This window comes from Emydura macquarii, unplaced genomic scaffold (genome assembly GCF_026122565.2).
Source record: "Emydura macquarii macquarii isolate MOO-44397 ecotype Brisbane River unplaced genomic scaffold, CSIRO-AGI_Emac_v2 contig_1363, whole genome shotgun sequence".
Taxonomy (NCBI): Eukaryota; Metazoa; Chordata; order Testudines; family Chelidae; genus Emydura; species Emydura macquarii.
In genome coordinates this window covers 4,556,148-4,571,334 of record NW_027131500.1, presented here as the reverse complement: position 1 = coordinate 4,571,334, position 15,187 = coordinate 4,556,148, and positions in this window count along the sequence as shown.

Here is a 15,187-nt window from a genome sequence, read left to right as displayed (position 1 = left end):
CTCTCTGTACAGTGCTGCATTAATCACAGTCTTTTGTTCTATTTTGTGTTGTTAAAGTCAGGGACTTCCATGATTTGGGAAAGTTAGATATCATGTATGACTGCTGTTTATATGTACTTTCTCTATTTTATTTTTCTGTTCTCAGGTATTATGTGTGTGTGTGTGTGTGTGTGTGTGTGTATAAATGCATGTTACATCTTATGTATTATACATCTGCTGAATGAGGAGAATGTCACAAAAGATCAAGTTTGGGGTATAGGTATTGTTCTTCTATTTTCCCTGAGAGACTTGAGACCCAGCTCTCCAGCATAATTAATAAAAGTGCTAGTCAGTGCTCAACACAAATACAATATAATGGAAATTGAGTTAACATTTATAGAGCGCCGAGCTATGATCAACACTACAGAGAATAAAGAAAAGAGCATTGTGCCACTGCAACCTTTGTTGCAAGGGGGTCATTGTCTGTCTAGTTGGAAGAAAAGGGTTGCTGCCCCTTTAAGGGCTCCCTTCCAGCCAATGGTGAGAAAGTGGAAAGTTTATGGGGATAGACAGGAAGAGCAGCAAGCAGTTGGGGCCATGTTAGGACAAGGTCATTGCATTGCCCTTCCTGCTGACTAGAATTGTAAGGGGTATTTATACCTCAAGCAGCCCTGTCGAGGTCCTCGTTACCAGGATCGGGTGGGCAGTACCCACTCACCCAGTTGGCAAAAGTAATGGGCTCCCTTTGACCCACTGTATGCATTCCACTGGTTGCCCTTTTCTGGGGGAGGGAGGAGGAATTGGGAAGGAATTTTTCTCTCACGGCCAGGCTGAGGTGGAATTTTTTATTTTTTTTTTACCTTCCCCACAGCTAGTCTGGGATCTAGTGGGGTGGAGCAGGGGAGTAAGGTTATAATGTCACGACTTAACATGTGAAACTTGTGGTTGTCCAGTGCAGGTACTTGGTATGGAAGGGATAAAACGTATTGGAATAGGATTTGAAGAAAAGCAACCCTCAATGGAATTGAATAAGGGAGGTTTTGGGGCTCCTATATCTTGTCAATTGGGACCGGATTTCCTCTTTTTTTTTTTCCTGGCCCCCTTTAAAGGGCTGAAGAAGGGGGTTTGAACAGTGGGTAGCCAATTCCTCTCCTTACTGCACCTAACTGTTTGTTGCCAGGTATTCCCAGATATTTCAAGTGAATAAAGTTGTGACCACATCCATGGCCTCCTGTCTGTCTTCTGGCATGTACTGCCAATAGTTTCTTGCCAGCAAACTCTCCATAATATAAAAAATAACAATGTACTGGGCTTTTTGTTATTGTTTTGTGTTTGTTTTCTTTCCTTTCTCTTCTTAGACTGTGTCTCCACTCCCCCACATCTTAATGCATTTTTTCATAAGTTTTTGTTTTCAGAATCTTTGTTTTCCTATTGACTCATTTTCTCTGCAGTATTAAGAAGTCAGACCTTTCCTTCTAAAGCCACCTTGTCTCCCCTCCTTCATTACACTGTTTATTTTCCACTCCTGATGTGCTGCTTCTAGATCTTTCTTTTCTTTTCTTTTCTTTTTTTTAATGTTTTCCCATGGCTTTCTTCTCCCTTATTATACCCTTTATCTCTACCCTTTTTCTCTACACACATTCTCTTCCTTCTATACTGTATATTTTTCCATCATGCTCCCGAAGGATCTCTCCTTTTCTTACCTGCCCTCCATCTCCACTCCCATTTTGACAGATTGACTGAGATAGTGTGTAGAAGCTCTTCACTGGCTTATGGGGTATGAGGAGGTTTAAAACCCTTCCCTGGACCAGGACAAGACATCCCAGATGTCTGTTTGGTGCAGAAACTTCAGTGAGATCAAGTTGGAAATGTGGAAACGGATGCTCATTAGAAGGGAGGATAAAGAGGAGGAGACATTTGAAAGTCAGTCTCTCTCTCTCACACTGGAAGGTCATTTTACTGTAACCTGAGTCTAGACGGAAAGACTGCAGCTGCTGCATCCTTTTAAAACAGTTAAATATTCTGACTGCAAAAAACCTTATATTTTTATTTCATTTTATTTCTGTTGGGTTTGTATGTATGATGATGATGTGAAGCTTTTTATTTTAACCACAGAAGACCTGATTTTGCAATGGCAGCTGGTCAGAGAGCACACATTAAACACATTCCACTCTGCATTGCAGTGTGCTGTCTTAAAGTAACAATGGTTCCAAATTATTGATTTAAACTAATAGTCTGCAGTTTCTGTCTGATCTCCTGTACACCTGCAGCAGCATTTCAACCTTGCTTCTAATAAGCCCTGTTTAAAATCAATGTAAAATGTGTTTGGTAATGAGAACAAGACGACTATTAAATTGCATCTTTTCTGACGGGAAAGGTGGGCATATAGCAGCCTTCTGAAATGATACCATTAAGAATACTTTCCTCAGTAAATGTGGTGATCTCTTTGAACTTGCAAACATCCTTTCTATGGTTGAACAGGAATGTGATGCTTGCCTTAAGCTTCCAAACCCTTTGTTGAATAGAAAACGAATCTATTTTAGGCAACAATGGGCTGACAAAATATGTCATCTTTGAAGAGCAGTCATCAAAGTTATTTTACCTTGGAACACTTATTAGTTAAAACTGTAAAAATAATCTTAAGTAAATGTCAAATAATGCCAAGTTTTTTTAAAAACTGTATCAGCATAGCTTTTCTCCCTTGACATTTGAAGATTTTTTGTTCTTTTCCAGATACCATATTCCATACAACATAATGTTGAACTCAATAATATAGATAACTTAGTGCCTTTATTCTGAGCTGCACTTTTTCTACCCCAAACCCCTTTCTCAGAGCTCATTTCACACGACAGACTTCTGCAGCCATTAGTAGACTGCAAAAACAACGAGAGTCATGTAGCTCTTTAAAGACTAACAAATTTAATTTCTGCAGGCAAAGCTTTCATGGGCTGTAACCCACTTCTTCAGATGTAAAGAATAGAAATCAGATAGGAGGTATATATATATATACATCTAAGGGTAAGGAACAACAATGAGGAAGTTAGGTATAAGCAAAGTCCATTCAGTTAGAGTAGTTGAGGCCTAGTCATAACCATTGATTAGGAGGTGAGAATGTGTGAACAGTGACAATTATTTCTTGTAATGAGATAACCATTCCAAGTCCCTATTTAGACCCAGTTTGATTGTATCAAGTTTGCAAATGTAAACTGAATGTAGATTGCATTAGTAGACTGCACCCATTAGCAGATAGTCTTACAGAGGTGTATGCAGTTTTTCCCTTTTCTCCCTCAGTCATGTACCTTGGCTTTGTTTCTTCAATATGTACAATATTGTTGGAGTGTGGGAGAGGGTTAGTTGTTAATATTCATCTTATTCTTTCAATATTACACTTTCAGGCCTCTGGTGTACTTAAGAAACAATCTCTGAACTCCTCCTTTCTTTTACAACCCACTTATCCTAGTCACTTATATTCAGGCATGTTTAACCAGCATTAGGCAACATTCTTTGCTGCTGCAGTAGGCACAATTTTATTGAAAAACTGTTAACATGGAGCTATGATACCTGGGTTTAACCTGTGGACATGTTTCAAGGAGACTAGTAGGGCATGGAGATGAGGGTTGAGGAGAATGCTTGGGTTTAGAAGGAGAGTTAAGAGAGCTGCAGATGGAGGACAAAGACTTTTTCAGTGTTAAACTTTAAATGCTAAAAATATTCTAGATAAAAATACGTGCTTAAAGTTTTCATTGTGAAAAAAAGCTTACCCCACCATTCTAATCAACTATCCACTATCCCCACATTCCTCCCACTTCCCCATATACTTGCTGAAATCTGCACTTCAGAGAAACAAATCTATGTAATCCTAATTGCTGCTACATATTTAGCAACAGCAAGGATTTATGATTTTTCTTCAAAATTTGAGTCCTTATTTAAGTATCTTCCTTTATGTGTGATATTTGAACTTGGTTTCTTGTCTGACTATAATTAGTTGGCTGAAGACAATATTAACTCTAGGTGACATAGCAAATATTGTGTGTTTTCTAGCCTTATTGTGACTATTATATAGTTTATCTGGGCTGCTAATTTCTTTTTGTACAGTTCTGTTACTTAAATACTTGTGGCTCTTTATGTTTCAAACTGGCTACCTAGCTTATACAATAACTTATAGCCATGTTCATTTATAGCCACTTGCATCATTTGACTAGGACATCTAGTCTCAACCCTTCTGCCATCTTGCCTGACAGGATGAATGTAACTCAAGTGATAGAGATCTGCACAGAAACTCTTGCAATGACTCTCACATAAGGTTGTTACAGTTGTGCATGGTAGAATTTGTACTTTTATTTTAAAAAAAGCAACTAGGAAATCTCTATATAAAAATCCCATGTTAAAAAAGGCTGATATTAAGTTTCAAAGCCAAGCACTAAAAAGTTAGGAAAACAACATTACACTGCACACAGAGTTCTCCCTCTGGTGAGATGATGTAGAGAGGGGGGGAGAGAGACTGAGATTTAGATTGAGTTTGAGAGAGAGAGAGCACTAACTGCATGTGACAGATGCTGCTCACATCACTTAATACACAACTGGAAGATGTTCAGATATTATAAGAGTGGTATAAGAGCCTATATAGATGACAGTAGGCAGGCCATAGAGATGCAACTCAGCTTTTCCATGGCACGCACTCCATTCTATAGAAAAAGCATTAATTCCACCCATTGGCTCATTAAAAGAGTGGGGAGTGCGAAAGAGTCTCCAGTTGGACAAATATATGAGAGATGTTCTGCACTATGCTTCAATAGCTTTTATTTTTTAAAGATCTTTTTGAGTAGTTATTTTAAGGTAGCATAGTCACTTTATCTCTTTTTGCTCAAAGATTATTCTGCTAAAGCAAATAGCACAACCATCTTATGCTCTGAGTTTTTCAGTAGGGACTTATGAATGTAATAGTTATCACTTAGCTACAAATATTTCTTGCACCATTTACTTTGACAGAGTTCTAGAGTAATAAATAACTAGAGCAATAGTGCATTAAGCAATTGCACCAGCTGACAGGACAAAAAAAAAAAAAAAAAAGCAGCACACACAAGCATCATAGCCACATTTTATAATAGCACTTTCAGTATGACTTGCCAGCATTCAAGATGGCTGAATATACATTACACTCCAGTTATTAGAATGTTATACACTGGCATCGATAACTGCTTTCTTAATGCAAGTTAATTGTAAGCAATGTTTTTTGTTTTAAAACTCAGTAATTTTCTAGCAATTAAATATGGGAATTTTTCACTATATGTGGGACATTAATATAAAATATGCTGCTCCATCAATGGTCAGATATGGTTAGAAAGCCAGTCAATATATTTGAGCAGCCAGTCAGTTATCCATATCCTAATTCACTGCATGTTAAAAAGATGACAAGGAAGTATTCAGTTATCCTGACTTACCTATTTTTAAAAGAGAGATGGTGTTTACAATAGTGTGTGAAAGGATAAACATACAATTAGTTGCACCATGATTCAATCCTCTGACATTTCCCAGAAAACATACTATTTTGTATTTTTTTCTTTTTATTCTTGTGTCATCTTAGCTGCTTGAATATTTAAACCACTTTTGACATTAAATTAGACTCACTTTATCATATGAGCTGAAATAAAGTATTACAATTTCCCCATTCTTTTTAGACAAAAGAAAAAATTGTGGTGTTGCAACTTTGTTAAGCTAGACATGTGCTTATGTGTAAAAGAACTAAAATGACTGTGAAGTGTCATGTTTTGAGTGATAGCTGCTTGTTTTTGTGTTCATATTAAATTTGTTTACATCCTATTTGTGAGTTTTCAGGGGTTTTTTCCCTGCTGAGCTTCAGACTTCTTCAGCTAGCTATTGAGTTAAGGTAGATAAGATGTGAGAGGCACTGAAAATAAGATGATGCATGACAGGGAAATGCTCTGGAAAAGAAATAAAAAATCACACTGTAGAGATGGAAGTGGAAAATCAGTGAGCCAACAGCTAGAAATAGTTTGGGATTGTAAATGAGCTGCTAGAAAAGAAATGTGCAAAGATCAATGGACTGGAACAAGTGAATTACAAAAAATGGGACACAAAGAAAAATTGAGAAAGAAAGCATCATGCACTACATATCAGCAGTAATTTAGAAAGTTTCGGGCAGAGAAACTAAATCCAACTGGCACTGCTCAATCCATAACTTTCATCAGTGTAGACATAGAAAAGAATGAGAACACTGATGGAAAATCAAGCATAAAAGTCAGCCACAGTGGAAGCAGCACGCACAATGTTGGCCACAGCAGTTAAGAAGAGGAAGAATCAGGAAGCCTCAGAATGAGAGGTTAGAGTTTATTGAGTCTACCCTCATGTATGTCTTACCTAAAGACTTACCATTCTCTGATGGTAACCGAGGCAGGCCTAACTTCTTCAAACACCCTCATTGGGTCCCCATTTCTCCACCTGGTTCCCCACAACAGACAATCACCTCTGTCTTGAGATATGGAACATTTTAAACCCCATTATAGTTCTTTCATTATTTAAAATAAGTCTTGTAGGCTCAATAGGAGACTGAACCAGACTCCTCAGAGCCAATGGCTCTGGCATTGTTTCTTAACAACTCGCTGAGGGTTGCTGAGGAGTGGCTTATTTTGTCACCCTTTGCTTTCCTACCAGATTTTCCGAACAGACTCTTGTTGAGTTAAAATAAAAACACCCCAATAAGCAATCCTGCTTGAAATCCATTTTAGGGGATTATCTATTTAAAAAAAAAGAGCCTTCAAAAGGTGATATAGATTTTTAAAAGAAACTGTCCGCCCCAGGTATTTCTTGAATGTTCATCACATAACATCAAAGTGCTAAGGCCCAAATTTTCAGAAGTTGATCCTAATTTAAAGTGCATGACTTTACCTTAGTGGCCTGATTTTCAGAGGTACTGAGCATCCACAATTGTAATTGAATTCAACATGAACATTGATTACACAGCACCCGGGGTGTAGCCAGAAATGATTTTTTGGCAGGGCCTGTAGTTGACACAGGTGGGCCAGCCAAAAAAAAAAAAAAGTGCTTCCTGAACTTCTGGCTTCCAACCATGTATCATGTAGCTGGAAGCAGGAAGTTCGGGAAGTAACCAGCTGAGAAACTGAGCTGCTTGATGCTCCAGTTGCCAAGGTAGCTTAAGCGGAGTGTCAGTCTAAGCTGCTGCCAACACTCCGCTTAAGCTACGTTGGCAACTGAAGCATTGCGCAGTTTAATGATTCTCGGCTGATCACTTCCCGAACTTCCTGCTTCCAGCCACGTGACAGGAAGCAGGAAGTTTGGGAAGCAACTGGCCCAGAAACTAAGCTGCCCGATGCTCCAGTTGCCGAGGTAGCTTAAGCGGAGTGTCAGCAGCAGAACTTCCACAACCGATTGGGTGGGCCTGCTTTTAGCTACCCAGGCCCACCTGTAGCTTCGCCACTGCTCAGCACCTCTGGAAATCAGGAAATAGATGGTCAAAGCCAGGCACTCAAAAATCAAGGCACACTGAAGTATAGCCCACTGTTGAAAATATGATCATAAACTCAGTTATTTAAGAGTTCCAGAGGGGTAGCTGTGTTAGTCTGTATACAGCAAAAACAACATGAGTTCTGTAGCACTTTAAAGACTAACAAATTTAATTTCAGTAGAAATTTTTTTCAGTTATTTAACTTGTTCATTATTATTAATCATATGTATTTGTATTATAATAGCACCCAAAGCTCCAGTCAGCGTTTACCTAGTGCTGTCTTAATAGTGCTCTTAATAGTTCTCTGTCTCTTTTGTTTTATGGTAAGAACCCTATAGCAAAATATGTTTTACAGTATTCTCTGAAGATGGATAAGGGTTAGATCAAACCTTTTGCCTTCAGCAGTTCATTCCATAATTTTAGGTCCTTGATAGGACAAGTTCAACCTGCCTCTCTCATTTTTGTTTTGAGGCTATGTAAACTGTGCTGTCTCAGAAGCATACAACTGTCTCACAAGATCATTGATGGAGAGATTGTCTCTGCTGCAGCAATGTCCTGACCCATTGAGTGCAGTGATAATTGATCAAGCTCTGAAATTGGCCCTGGAAATGATCAGGGAGCCAGTGATACTTGGGCATCTAAATGTAGTGATGAGTCAGGTAGGAATAGCAGATTATATACTACTTTGACAAACAGAGGGTGTGTGCTTTCAGTGGAAGCACGGTTCAGTTCTTGACTATCTGTGCAAAGTGTTTTTCCTTCTGAACAGCATCATTTTGCTTTTGACCAGGTTCAGTGGAAGACATCTTCTGTACCATCAGGAGATGTTCTCTTGTAGATACTATGATATTTTTGTGACAGCATTTGTTCTTAGCAGCTGAAAGAGAAATGGAGCTGGATCAAAGTGTCTCACTCCCATGACATTGAAATAGTGGGAGGACAGTAATGACCCCTGCATGTTTTACATTAAGGGCTCTTAGAGCTAAGGACACAATGCATGCAACCAAATTATATGTCTTAATTTAAAGGAAAGTTTGAAGCCTTGTAGCTTTTCACCATCTTCTCCAACTCAGTTACATAAATAGATAGCAGCACTTCTTGTGATGAATTGTATAGAAATCTACAGAGAAGACAAAGAATATTAGCATTAAATTTGGCCTTGAAACATAACCATAAGGATGGCATCCATTAATGCAACTAGAAACATCTCTGTGCCACTTCCCACTTTGGATTGGGATAGTAGGTGGTGGCACTCAATTATCACAACCTGCTGATTTTGCTTTAGAAGGGTAGTTTGGAGACAGCTATGTAGTTGCAATCTGAATCAAGTGCAAGTTCAAGTAATGGGTTTATTTGCTTTGCTGGATTTTCTCAGGCAGAAAAATCAGAACTGAAGCATTCAGTTGAGGTGTCAAGCTGTAGAAAGAGCTTCCAGAGTTCTAATTAATCTATTTTAGATACTTATATGGCCCCCATTACCAGTAGCTGAGCACTTCACAATCTTTAATATATTTATCCTCAAATACCATTACGTAAAGAAGTAGATAGTTGTCTACTGTGATTTTCCAAAGAGCCTAAGTAGGCTAGATGCCTAACTGCCATTGATTTCAGTGGGAATTAAGTGTCTAGGCAGTTCTGAAAATCCCACTTGGTGTCTCTCTGCATCCTTATATATCTAAATACCTTTGAAAATATGGCTCTACATGATTATGGTCACACAGGAATTCTGTGGCAGGGCAGGAATTTGATCCCTCCCAAATACTAGGCTCATACGCTAACAACTGGACCATCTTTCCTAATCCAATATCTGGCCATATTTAAGGTAAACTGAGATCTGCCCTTTTGGTAATGTTTTCCCAAAATAATTAGAAGAATAAATATATATGGGATGAACTGGGAAATATTTCTGTGAATATAGTGCATGCTTTTGTACATATTTATGATGGGTTACTTTTCATAGACTTAGATCAAAAGAGGTTGTTAAAGGAACCAAGCAGAAAACATAAAAACAAAGGCCTTAATGAGCACCTTCCCAGCAAATGCTTACATGCAATAGTCAGGTTTATAGCTGTGAAGAGGCAACTCATTGACACTAATCCTGGTGATATAGTTGTTTTGCCAAGATTGAGAAGAGAGCTGAAGGCTGGCAAGAGAATGCTCAGACAGAAATAGCAGGTTGTGAGTAGGAAGTTGGCTTCTCCCCTCCAGAGATAGGGGATGGCTGAAGTGAGGTGTATTGGCAATAAAAGATTAAGCTTTGCCCTTTGCTCTATGTGCTTTGTACCATTAGGGAATGAATAAGAATATAAGAATGGCCATACAGGGTCAGACTAGCCCAGTATCCTGTCTTCTGATTGGCCAATACCAGATGCATTAGAGGGAATGAACAGAACAGGGCAATTTATTGTATGATCCATCTCCTGTTGTCTGTCTTCTGGCAGTTGGAGGTTTAGGGAAACATGGAGCATAGGGTTGTGTCCCTGACCATCTTGGCTAATAGCCATTGATGAACGTATCCTCCATTAACTTATCTAATTCTTTTTTGAACCCAGGTATATTTTTGACCATCACAATATATCATGGAACTGAGTTCCACTGGTTGACAATGGTGTGTGAAGAAGTACTTCCTTTTATTTGTTTTAATCTGCTTCCTATTAATTTCATCGGGTAATGCCTATTTCTTGTGTTATGTGAAGGTGTAAATTACACTTTTTTATTCACTTTCTCCATATTATTCATTTATAGATCTTTTTTATAGATTATTATTTATAGATGTCTATATTATCCCCCTTTAGTCATTGCTTTTCTAAACTGAATAGTTCCAGTCTTTTTAATCTCTCCTCGAATGGAAGCTGTTCTATATTTCTAATAATTTTTGTTGCCCTTCTCTGTACTTTTTCCAATTTTAACATATTTTTTTATATGAGGTGACCAGAACTGCATGCAGTATTCAATGTGTGCATGTACCATGGATTTATATCATGTCATTACGATATTTTCTGTTTTTTATCTATTCCTTTTCTAATGGTTCCTAACATTCTGTTAGCTTTTTTGACTGCTGCTGCACACTGATCAGATGTTTTCAGAGAACAATGCATAATGACTCCAAGATCTTTTTCTTTCTAATTTAGATCTCATCATTTTGTATCTATAATTGGGATTACTTTTTTCAAAAGTGCATTATTTTGTGTTTGTCAACATGGAATTTCATCTGCTATTTTGTCACCCTGTCAACCAGTTTAGTGAGATCTCTTTGTAACGCTTCACAGTCTGCTATGGACATAACTATCTGGAGTAATTTTGTATCATCTGTAATAATATTGCTTTGTTCTGAAGATGCAGTTTTTGAATCACTTTAATACATTTGCTGGTCACAGGTCCATGGAGTAAAAAGACTTACACGTGCAAAATATGTTTGGGCATATTGCATTGACACAGTTGGGAAACGAAGGCTGCAGCTCAAAAACTCTGAGCCAGAGTTGATGGTCCACATGATTCCACCCAGACTGAGGGCAGGAGGCCATACCTGTGACATAAAGATACACCTGAGAGGACCTAAAAGGGTTTAAAGTGCAACTCACCTTGTGATTGTTTCAATATATTTCTGCGCTAAAATCAGGGCTTCTACCAAATGGAAAGGGAAGAAGAGTAGAAGACTACATAAAGAAGTCCACTAGGGACGTCCCCATGGAGACCTGCTTTAAAAGGAAAGCTCTGTAATACTGCAGTGATGTGTACTATGAACAAACCTAAGATAGATAGATCTTGATTTGAAAATGCACATTGAAAATGAGAACATTTCCATTATGTTAGAAGTGTAGAATTTTCATTCAAACCTACATGAAGTAGGAATGAATCGCATTTCAGAATAAACTGCATTGGTTTCTGTCCTAATTATTGAGACTGGGAAAATATTTGTCTTTATAAGTTTTTATAACTTTAATTATAATTATTAAGATTACAACTTGTATTCATTATAACATTCTATGTAGAAGTCGGTCATAAGTAAGTCATGCATAAGAATATAATTTTAGTGTCAATAACTGTAATAAACAGACTGTACCATTAGATACTAAGATATCTACCCTCTCGTCTTGATACAAACTTCTCTGTTATATGACATTTAAAGTGTCTGTAACTTGACTCTCAAGTATAGTACATTATGACCACTCTCATTAAAACAAGCTCTTATAGCACTTACAACGTTGGACCCCTACGGATAATATAATGAGGGTAGAATGCATTTTGATTGAGTTACCACTAGGGAGAAATTTAATTTAATTAAACTGGTCTTCATTAAAGTATCACATTCAAGTAAAGTAATTATAAAGGCATGTACAGTATTGGAGAAATCCCGCTGTTTAAAAGACAAAGAAGACTCACATTAGACTGATCATAATTTTTAGAAAAGCTTTTCCCCAATAATTCTTTTTAGTGATCTGAAACCTTCATACATTAGTAAAAACTGGTGATGCAGAAATGCTGTCTACCTCTGATGCTGTTCTAACCATATGCAGCTTCTGCTATTTTTGCCTTTTAAAAGTAAACTTCCATGGCCCCATTTTTCTGTGGCACACATTTATGAAAGTTTCCACACACAAAAAAGGAAAAATATATATTTAAAATGTATAAATCAAAAAGTAACTAAAACATGAAGGAATCTTCCCAGTTCTTTAACTGTGAATTATGTTGACCTTTTAAATTTTGTTTCTACACAGAATTTCTATCACATCTCTCTCTTTCTCTCATATTTGTTGTTCATTAATATAGTATTTCTATATAGTTGTCTTCCAATCAATGTAGCCATTAAATATATATATAAAAAAATAATATATTTATTCAATATATAAACACATATCTGCACACATGTGCATTGTGTGTATATTACACACAAAAAGCTACATCAAAATAATATTATTAAGGTTGCAAAATCAAGCAATCAAAAGTTAAGAAATCCCAGAATTAAGGCTGTGTGTGCAACCTTAATTCAACCCTTTTGAGTCTATGCATTATGATACAGTCCTTAATTATATAGCATTATTTTTTTCCAGAGGACTCATTCAGTGCACAGGCTGAACAATGTCCACTTAGTAAGCAGCTATTCACTATCTTGTGTTCTCTTCATTGTTCAGTGTGTGGTCCAATATCTTATTTACTGCACACTATGCAAACCCTGATCTAAAGACAGAATTATTAATTTCTTCATGGGCTTTTCTGTGATGCTCATCATTATAGTATCTGAGTGCTTCACAATTATTAGTTTATGTATCAAGACGATGCAGATCCAGTGATTTTGGGTGCACTACCTGAGATATCTAGGATCTGATTTTTCATAATACTTAGCATTACATAGTACTTTATATGTTCAAAACACAGCACCCATTGACTTCAGCTGCAGTTGTAAGTGCTCGGCTCTTTAGCAGATCAGCCCCCAGAGAATCTAGCTGGTAACCAGAAAATGAGGAACATATAATTAGCAATCACCATTGACAAGTTTGGTTTAGGTGACCACATAGAAACTTGGTCTGAGAGGTAGAGATAAAATTCAGTTCTCAAGGACAGCATTCATCTCTCTTAATCATGAGATCATTCTTTCTCTTCCTATAGTTGCCCACGTCATTCACGATACACCTTTCTGTATTGACTCCCATGAGCAGACAGAGCATGCACTGGGGGAGTACAAGCTGCACCATCCTAAAGGATAATGCAGCCTGCACATTCCCTCTGTATGCTAGGAATTTGTGCCTCCCTGAAGCAGGATCTCTCTTGAAGTTCCTCTTGGGGGCTGAGCCTAAAAGTCCGGGGAAAAAAGAAGTATGTCTACTGGATTTAATTGAGGAATCAGATTGAATTTGTACAGGAGAAATAGAAAAAAACGGTTTCTGAAATTAACTGGAGTGGAATGCTCTTTGGCAGTCTGTAGCAATCAGTGCTGTCAGATTAATAATTTCACATAGAATATTCACTTTCATATCTGCTAGGTTTGACTCTTTCTCTTGTCAGACAAGCTTGTCATACCAAGGTATGGTGGAGAAATGCTAATAGTTCTTTGTGAAAAAATTCAAATTTTTAAAAAATAATTTTACTTCATCAGATTTCCAAGTGGAACTGTTGTTTGTTTTAATATTTTATGTAAAAAATAATTTACAAAAATTATTTACCAAAATTTTCCACTTGTTGACTTTTTGGCTTTTTCACCTTCTGTTGCTTTTCTTTTTCCCCTTTTTATTTTCCTTCCCCATCCCCTTTTTTCCCATTGGACAAGGGGAAAGAAACAAAACAAAAATGATTTGTGAAAAAAAAGTTTTAGAAAAAAGCACTTTTTGTTGAATATATATTTTCAACAAAAATTTTCAACCACTTTTAATGATGACATTCACTGCACTGTGAAATTTATTTTGGGACCCTAATTCAGGATCTTTTTAATAAAATCTGGATGACCCCAGAAATATTCAGGTGAGGAGTGACCCTAGTTTACTTAGAAATAAGAAATTAACTCAGACGTGACATTCTTCCCTCCCACAAATATAATGTATGTATCTAATCAGTTTTCCTGCCTTTTTAACCAGGCTCATAGATTTTAAGGCCAGAAAATTATTAAACAATAAAATGCATAAAGGCTCATATGTATATATTTAATAATTTTTAATTTTGAAGGCTGCAAATATTTTGAGGTTCGATACAGAGTCATATATTCAAACTTCCCCTGAATTTGAGTGAGTTCTGAAAATAGTGGACCCAAATCCAAAACACTCTTAATTTGGAATTACAAAACCCAATCTGACCCATTTTGCCTAGTTCAGAATATAATCAGATCTTGAGCTAGATTCTCAATTACAGTAAGTCCATATTAAACTCTTTTGGCCAAATAAAGGGCATTAGAGAGGATAGAAGATGCCCCCTCAGAATCTGTGCAGGACTCTTCCCTGTCTGATGTAGAGCTGGCGTAAAAGGGCTGAACACCTGCCCTCCCAAGCCTTCAAAGGGCTTGAAGGGCCTAGGAACAGAGCATAATTTATAATACCCTTAAGGGGTGAGCAGGGCCCTGTACAGTTCCCAGAATACGGAGAGTGCAAAAATATCTTAAATCCCCTCTACCCTCAACGCTACTGTCATTCAGAATCCAAGCATAGGCACAAGTATTATTTGTTCCCCATATTACATGTGTTCCCCAATGTCATAGTATAACATAGTATAAACATGGCCTGCTCTACATGCATTTACAGCATGGCCACTAAATGTAAAACATTGTAGTAAATAAGCAAATAGACATTGATATGTGCACATATTAGCTTTTTTAATTATATTTTCTTTACAAAAGATATCTGTGTTGCATAAACCAGAGTCTGTCTATCACACTATCTCTGTAATAGATCAATCTGTTTTATACCTGTTTATTCCGGTCTATTCTGTGTGAGTCTGAAGCATTTTCTCCTACATTTCTGTCTATCTATAATTGCTGCTGCCTAGTGCAGAGCTTACACTTAATGAAGACTTCACAAAATCAAAGGGAGAGTTGATACTACTAACCCTTTCACTAACTGCATCTTGTCAGTCCAGTTTCTGTGGCATACTTGACATCTCTCCTTAGTATAATGGGACAGAGTGGGCAGATTACTGTATTGTCATTATGTGTCTAAAAATACCCTTTTTGTCCCTTAGCTTATTTCATTACATTTGAACATCTTTCTTAGTTTAAATCAGTGGTGACTGATGACTTCTTTG